We start from the raw sequence: 7,979 nt of genomic DNA on the forward strand, positions 1-7,979 counted from the left end.
AAGAGCTCTCATCCAAGGTTCAAATGCTCCGCAGTGTTGATTAGATTCCCTTATTCTTCGACAAAGATGTGGAAGTTCAAAAAGGGAGGTGCAATCTTCAAAGTTTCCAAACATGATTACGATAATGTCTCTCAAAAGTGTCATCGTGTCTCCTTCCCCACAAGTCTTCTGGTGCAAGTCATTCCTCTGCAGAAGTTACATATTGGGGTTGGTCAAGAAACCATCTGGTGTGGCCTCGCAAAGTCAGGGCACCAAGAAGAAGTCCCCACAGAGTGCTCAGGACGGAAAGCTCTCTCCGATGTTCATCCGTCATCTCTTGCATATAGTAATCATTGCATTCACATTGCATTTACAAAAATGCGTAGCATTTCCATATGGAGCATTACGCCATGAAAAATCAAGCATGCATCAATGCATAAGCCAAGTCGATATGTGCTCTAAAGGCACAAGGTAATATATCCCCAGAAGAAGTCTCACTTCCTCCCTCCAAGGAGGATTGGATACAAAGTTAGTCTCCATCAAGGTCATTGTTTCTTTGGTTATTTCCCACTTGCCGAGTTCAATAAAGTCCAATAACTATCGGCATACCTTTTCAGATCCAGAGTCACACTACGGTTGTGTCTCTTTTCAAAGTCTAACCAAGGTTAGCAATCATTTTCAAAGTCTAACTAAGGTTAGCAATCATTTTCAAAGTCTAACTAAGGTTAGCAATCATTTTCAAAGTCTAACTAAGGTTAGCAATCATTTTCAAAGTCTAACTAAGGTTAGCAGTTTGGTAGAGTCGTCCAAGGATGGTTCTTCCTTGTGGAGTCACGCTACGGTTGTGTCTTCTCTTTTTCAAAGTCTAACTAAGGTTAGCAGTTTGGTAGAGTCGTCCAAGGATGGTTCTTCCTTGTGGAGTCACGCTACGGTTGTGTCTTCTCTTTTTACAAGTCTAACTAAGGTTAGCAGTTTGGTAGAGTCGTCCAAGGATGGTTCTTCCTTGTGGAGTCACGCTACGGTTGTGTCTTCTCTTTTTCCAAGTCTAACTAAGGTTAGCAGTTTGGTAGAGTCGTCCAAGGATGGTTCTTCCTTGTGGAGTCACGCTACGGTTGTGTCTTCTCTTTTTCCAAGTCTAACTAAGGTTAGCAGTTTGGTAGAGTCGTCTACGGACGGTTGCTTTCTCAAAGAGTCACTTTACAGTTGTGTCTCTTTCAAGTCTAACTAAGGTTTGCAATCTGTTTGGTCCGCCTTTGGCTGGTATCTCTTAATATAAAGAAATTCAAAGTTCTGACGCTGTCCTATGGAAGCAGAAATCAGAAGTCATGGAGGTTCTGAAGATCAAGCACATGTGAACGTCTCTACCGAAATAATCAGGGAAGTCTTTTATTTATAAAATTCTTCTAGTATTAATTTCAGGTGGAGATTATTCATCTCAGGGGGAGATTGTTAATCTCAGGGGGAGACACATTCACATGCTTATGCTATAGCTGTGTAATTGTCTTTAGCCGTCTGCTCTTTCTGATCGCAAATTCATATCATTTATATATGTTTTTGTCATCATCAAAAAGGTGGAGATTGTTAGAACAAGATTTTTTCTGATCAATATTCTTAGTTTTGATGATAACAAGGATATGAATTTTGTGTGAGATAATGTGGTACTCTAATACATTGCAATTTCCCTTTCAGGAAATATATAAAGAGTATGCACAAATCAGCGCTCAACTCTTGACGATTTCTGTGAATATTAACTTGCTGAAACGCTGTTCAAATCAAAGCTCTCAAACTTCATCTTCATCAAAGCTCACTACATTGCTGTTGTAATATATTAGTGAGATTAAAGCTTAAATATTAAGAGAAATATCACTGTTGTGATTATAGCTTTTCAGAAGCATTGTAAAACTCTTATTTGATTACATTAATTTGTAAGTAACTAGAGTGATCAAGTGTTGATCAGGATACTCTAGGAAGTCTTAGCTTGTGTCTAAGCAGTTGTAATTAGAGTGATCACGTGGTGGTCAGGATACTCTAAGAAAGTCTTAGCTTGTGTCTAAGCATTTGTTCCTAGAGTGATCAGGTTGTGATCAGGATACTCTAGAAGACTTAGTCGTGGGCTAAGTGGAAAACCATTGTAATCTGTTGCGATTAGTGGATTAAATCCTCAGGTGAGGTAAATCACTCCGTGGGGGTGGACTGGAGTAGTTTAGTTAACAACGAACAAGGATAAAAATAACTGTGCAAATTGTTTTTATCGTTCAAGTTTTTAGACTACACTTATTCAAACCCCCCCTTTCTAAGTGTTTTTCTATCCTTCAAAGACAGGGTTCTAACCTAGAATGAATTGGAAAGAAACGGTTAAACAAGACTTTGTACCCATGAGGAATGAACTCAACGGGATTTTCTCTTTCGTTTTGAGAGGAGAAGACTGAAGCAACCTTCTTCCACGAGGAATGATCTCAGTGGGGAACTGGAGAAAGAATATGTTCTTTTTGCTTATGGGTGACAACCTACTGGAGAGATGACACGCCCGTACCTGTTTCTTTTTTCTTTTTCTTTTTTTTTCTTTTCTTTTTTGGGATAGATATATCCTGAACAAATGATTTCGAAGCAAACATTGAAAAATGCAAGAATGCATAAATGATGCAAATATGTATGAATGATGAATGTCATGAATGTAGCATGCATACTGACGAAATTGACGGACAAAGAAGTGTATACTGGAGACAGACCGGCGTAGCAATACAACCAGATACTTGGCAAATGTTCTTCAACACGGTGCAGATAATACAGTTGATGAATGGTGTTGCGTGCTTTAAACTTCTCTGAGGAAGATAAGCATCTTTTCTTATTGAGATGGAAGAACTTCTTCATTGGAGATAGAAAATCTTCGTCACTGGGGATAAAATACCTTCTTCACTGGGGATAGAAGAGCTTTTCCTATCATAATCTTTGATTCATCCTATGGAGATAGCTGTTGATGTTCCTTCGGTTGTTCACCACTCAAAGGAAAGTTTCGCTTTTATTTTGAAAAAGAAAAGTAAATTCATTTAAAACTTTTTTTTCTCTTTTTTTTTCAAAAGTGAATAACACAATTAAAGCGTCATTTTGCAAGCTAGAAGAAATCAAGAATTGCAAACAAATGGGCACAAGGCTCAAATTTATTTAATAGGATGGTAACCAGCTAAAGGCGTGATTCCATAGAGTATTTACAAAAGTTGGAAATGGTAAATATGCGGAAAAGGCTACATTGAAAGCAATAACCACTATTCTCCCTAACAACTTTGAGTTCCAACTGTGCTTGTCGCTTCAGATTGGCGATGATTTGATTGTAGATCCTTTGATGAAAAAGACTCTTCAGGTGACGAAGTACGGACTGATGCAGTTACTTTGTCATGAATCCCTAATTTTTGCCTAGATTGCCCTTTCAGGTTTTCAATCTACCAGGATAAATTTTTTTCTATTTATTGTCTCTAATTTTTGCCTGGACCGCCCTTTCGGGTTTTCAGTCCACCGAGACGCTCATTTTTGCCTAAGTCGCCCTTTGCGGGTTTTCGAATTACCGAGCTGTTCTTTTGTATTTTTTAGACAAAGTATTTCTTGACTGCATCAGCATTCACAGGATGCGGGAGTTCATCACCATCCATGGTTGCAAGAGTCATGGCGCCGCCAGAAAATGTTCTTTTGACAACATACGGGCCTTCGTAATTAGGAGACCATTTGCCCCTAGAATCTGGTCGAAAAGAAAAGATCTTTTTAAGCACGAGGTCGCCTTCTCGAAATTCACGAGGTCGAACCTTTTTGTTGAAAGCTTGTTTCATCCTTGCTTGGTACAACTGTCCATGGCATGGAGCAGTCATACGTTTTTCTTCGATTAAGTTCAACTGATCATATCTGCTGTGACACCATTCAGCCTCTGATAACTTAGTCTCCACGAGGACTCTCATTGATGGTATTTCAACTTCTACGGGGAGCACAGCTTCCTTGCCCCTGTTGAAGTACGCACTGAAGTACGGTATCCATGTAGAGCAAATGGCAGCATTTCGTGCCAGTCTTTGTAAGTGACGACCATTTTCTGGACGATCTTCTTAATGTTCTTGTTGGCAGCTTCAACGGCGCCGTTCATTTTTGGTCTGTAAGGAGAAGAGTTATGATGCTCAATCTTGAATTCCTCACACAATTCTTTCATCATTTTGTTGTTCAAGTTTGAACCATTGTTAGTAATGATCTTGCTAGGAACACCATATCGGCAAATGATGTTGTTCTTGATGAACCTCAAAACCACTTGTCTTGTAACGTTGGCGTAAGATGCTGCTTCGACCCATTTGGTGAAGTAATCAATTGCCACCAAGATGAAACGATGACCGTTTGAAGCTTTTGGTTCGATCATTCCAATCATGTCGATACCCCACATGGAAAAAGGCCATGGAGATGAGAGAACGTTGAGTAGAGTCGGTGGCACATGGATCTTATCTGCGTAGATTTGACACTTGTGACATCTCTTCACGTGTTTATAACAGTCAGATTCCATTGTCAACCAATAGTATCCAGCTCTTAACATTTTCTTGGACATTGCATGCCCATTTGAATGAGTTCCAAAGGACCCTTCATGCACTTCATGCATTAACATGTCTGCTTCGTGTTTGTCCACGCATCTGAGCAAAACCATGTCGAAGTTTCTTTTGTATAGCACATCTCCGTTCAGGAAGAAACTGCCAGAAAGCCTCCTTAGAGTTTTCTTATCTTTGTTTGATGCCCCAAGTGGGTACTCTTGAGTTTGAAGGAAGCGTTTGATATCGTGGAACCACGGTTTATCATCGATGGCTGCTTCAGTTGCAAACACATAGGCGGGCCTTTCAAGGCGCATAATTCTGACTTTAGGCATATCGTTCCAATGATTGACTTTGAACATGGAAGATAGAGTAGCCAAGGCGTCTGCCATTCGATTCTGATGTCGAGGTATATGATGCAATTCAACTTTGTTGAAGAAAGTCAACAGACGTCTTGCATAATCTTTGTAAGGAATCAAGCCAGGGTGGTAAGTTTCCCACTTGTCTTTGATTTGGTTGATCACAAGGGCTGAATCTCCATATATGTCTAGGATCTTGATCCTTAAGTCAATGGCTTCTTCGAGACCCATGATACAAGCTTCATATTATGCGATGTTGTTGGTGCAATCAAATAGCAGTCTGGCGGAGAATGGGATATGAGTACCCTTGGGAGTGATGATGACTGCCCCAATTCCATTACCAAAAGCGTTAACTGCTCCATAAAAAATTAGGCCCCATCTTGATCCAGGATCAGGACCTTCTTCAGGTAACGGTTCGTCACAATCTTTCATCTTTACGTACATGGCATCTTCGTCAGGAAAGTCAAACTTGAGAGATTGATATTCATTAATTGGCTGATGCGCCAAGTGATCGGCGAGAATGCTTCCTTTGACCGCTTTTTGACCACGGTACTCGATGTCATACTCAGATAACAGCATTTGCCATCGGGCAATCCTTCCCGTAAGGCAGGCTTTTCAAAGACGTACTTGATCGGATCCATTTTGGAGATTAACCAAGTAGTATTGTTGATCATGTATTGGCGGAGACGTTTTGAATCCCAAGCCAAAGCACAACATGTTTTTTCGAGCATGGAGTAACGAGACTCACAATCTGTAAATTTCTTACTCAGGTAATAGATGGCATGCTCCTTCTTACCGGTTTCATCTTGTTGTCCAAGCATACAACCCATGGATTCTTCCAACACGGTAAGGTACATGATTAGTGGTCTTCCTTCAACCGGAGGAATCAATATTGGTGGTTCTAACAGGTATTCCTTGATACTGTCGAACGCTTTCTGGCAATCTTCAGTCCATACAACCCCTTGATCTTTGCGGAGAAGCTTGAAAATTGGCCCACAAGTAGTAGTCATTTGAGAGATAAATCTGGAGATATAGTTCAATCGTCCGAGAAATCCTCTTACTTGCTTTTCAGTCTTTGGTGCAGGCATCTCTTGAATAGCTCTGACTTTGTCGGGATCTACTTCGATACCTCTTTGGCTGACAATGAAACCCAAGAGTTTTCCAGATCTAACCCCAAAAGTACATTTGTTAGTGTTGCACCCCAAAATTTGCCCATTTATTTATATCCAATTGGCTCTCATATCACATTCATGTGCATACCTCATATTGGCCATTCATCCATTACATTCATCCATATCATAGTTACTGTTCAAGAAAATTAATAAGAAGAGAGCTTCCAGAGGAAATTCCTGATCAAAATGAGAGAAGATTTGAAGTCTGATTGCAAGGCCTCATTTCCATTGACATACTCCTAAAATCAGGGTTTCATCCTTTTCAATTCAAAGCTCTGATCAAGAGATGCAATCCTCAAATTCATGGTTTTCAAACTAGGGCTTTGACCAAAGTCAACCCTGTTGACTTTTTGGTCAAAATTTAATCGGGAGTTTATTTTTGGGTGTGAAATATGGTTGCCTTGAAGAAATATCATTCATGGGAGTTTCTTTGGTTGAAAGTTGATTGAGAATTAGATCAGAAACAGATTAATCGGGAAATTCATCTGGAATCAACAAAATCAGGAAATGTTGACTTTTTAGTCAAAATCAGGGTCAATATTCAAATGTTGACTTTTGGTGGAAAAATCGGTCAAAGAAAAGTCAAAGAAATAAATAAAATCAAGAGATAGCCAAAACTTTCCAAATGTGGAAAGTAGTTAAAATGTGAAATTTGGCAAAAAAGGAAGGTTTCTACACTTGGAGAAATTTTGGAAGGTTTGAGAATGGTTGGATAGTCAACTTCAATCACACTTTTCACCTAGATCCATGATTCAATTCAAGACAAGGTCAACATCAAAAACGTTCATCTCATGGCCCTCTACAACTTTGTAGTTGGAATTTTTTTCATATGAAGTATGGATCAAAAGTTATGGAAGAGAGAAGTTGGCAGAATCTCACTGTATACAAGGCAAAAAAGCTGGGCAAGTTTTCTAGGCAGCGCAACCATTTAATCGAACACGTGGCGTACCATTTTTAAGATGAGTATTAGAGAGTTACAGGCAGCTCCGGGAAATAAATCCAATACCATTCGATTCTACTCCATGTACTCTATCCATTGATCAAAGAATTATGGAAATTTATGGTTTATTGCATGAGATATAAGGTCTTAAAGTCATGCCCTGGCCAAGTCACGACGCAGCAACTCGTCAGGCCATAAACCATGTCACGCATGCAGGCCCCATGCAGTGATTTTCTTCCAAGTTCCAAGTCAGTTTGTGAAAGCTACGGGCATCTTCTCTTGACACTTTCAACACCAAAGTTCTTCTATTCCACGCCCTCTTCACGTTGAGCCAAAGAGCAAGTCATGCGATGGACCATGGCTTGAGATATACACACATAAAGGTAAGCTTTTGGGCATGGGTAGGGTACATGAGTGAGATACCATACAATAAAGCTGCAGCAAAAGAATTTACCAAAAGCAACCATGCATTATGCTGCAACGTGAAAGCTCATCAAGAGACTTACCACAAAGTCCAAAGCATGTTCACTAAGTGTAGGGAGAAAGATCCACTACTTGCAACTCCACCATACAACAATACACTCACATATAAAACAAAGTTCATCTTCACAAATAGGGGGAGGATTCATTTTCATTTTTTTCACAAAAAGCTCTCATTTTCTCTCATCACTCTTCTTTCTCTCTCTACAAAGTTTGTTACAATTTTGTAACAAACTCATCAACCTTCATCTTCATTCTCACATAATCATCATCTTCATCACCTTTCAATCACCATTATGGCTTCAATCAAAACTTGATACAAGCTTCAAAGCATCACCATCATCTTCATCAATCATCTCCATAAGCATGTTGTGATCATCACTTTCGAGAGAAGCAAGTATCCTCATCATTTAAGCTGCAAGTATTGAGTTCACTTCTCAAGTGTGCACTCATTCTCCACTGCAAATCATCATCATCATTCTCAAGGAGCAAGGATTGGAAC

The sequence above is a fragment of the Vicia villosa genome, unplaced genomic scaffold, assembly GCF_029867415.1.
Source record: "Vicia villosa cultivar HV-30 ecotype Madison, WI unplaced genomic scaffold, Vvil1.0 ctg.000905F_1_1, whole genome shotgun sequence".
Taxonomy (NCBI): Eukaryota; Viridiplantae; Streptophyta; class Magnoliopsida; order Fabales; family Fabaceae; genus Vicia; species Vicia villosa.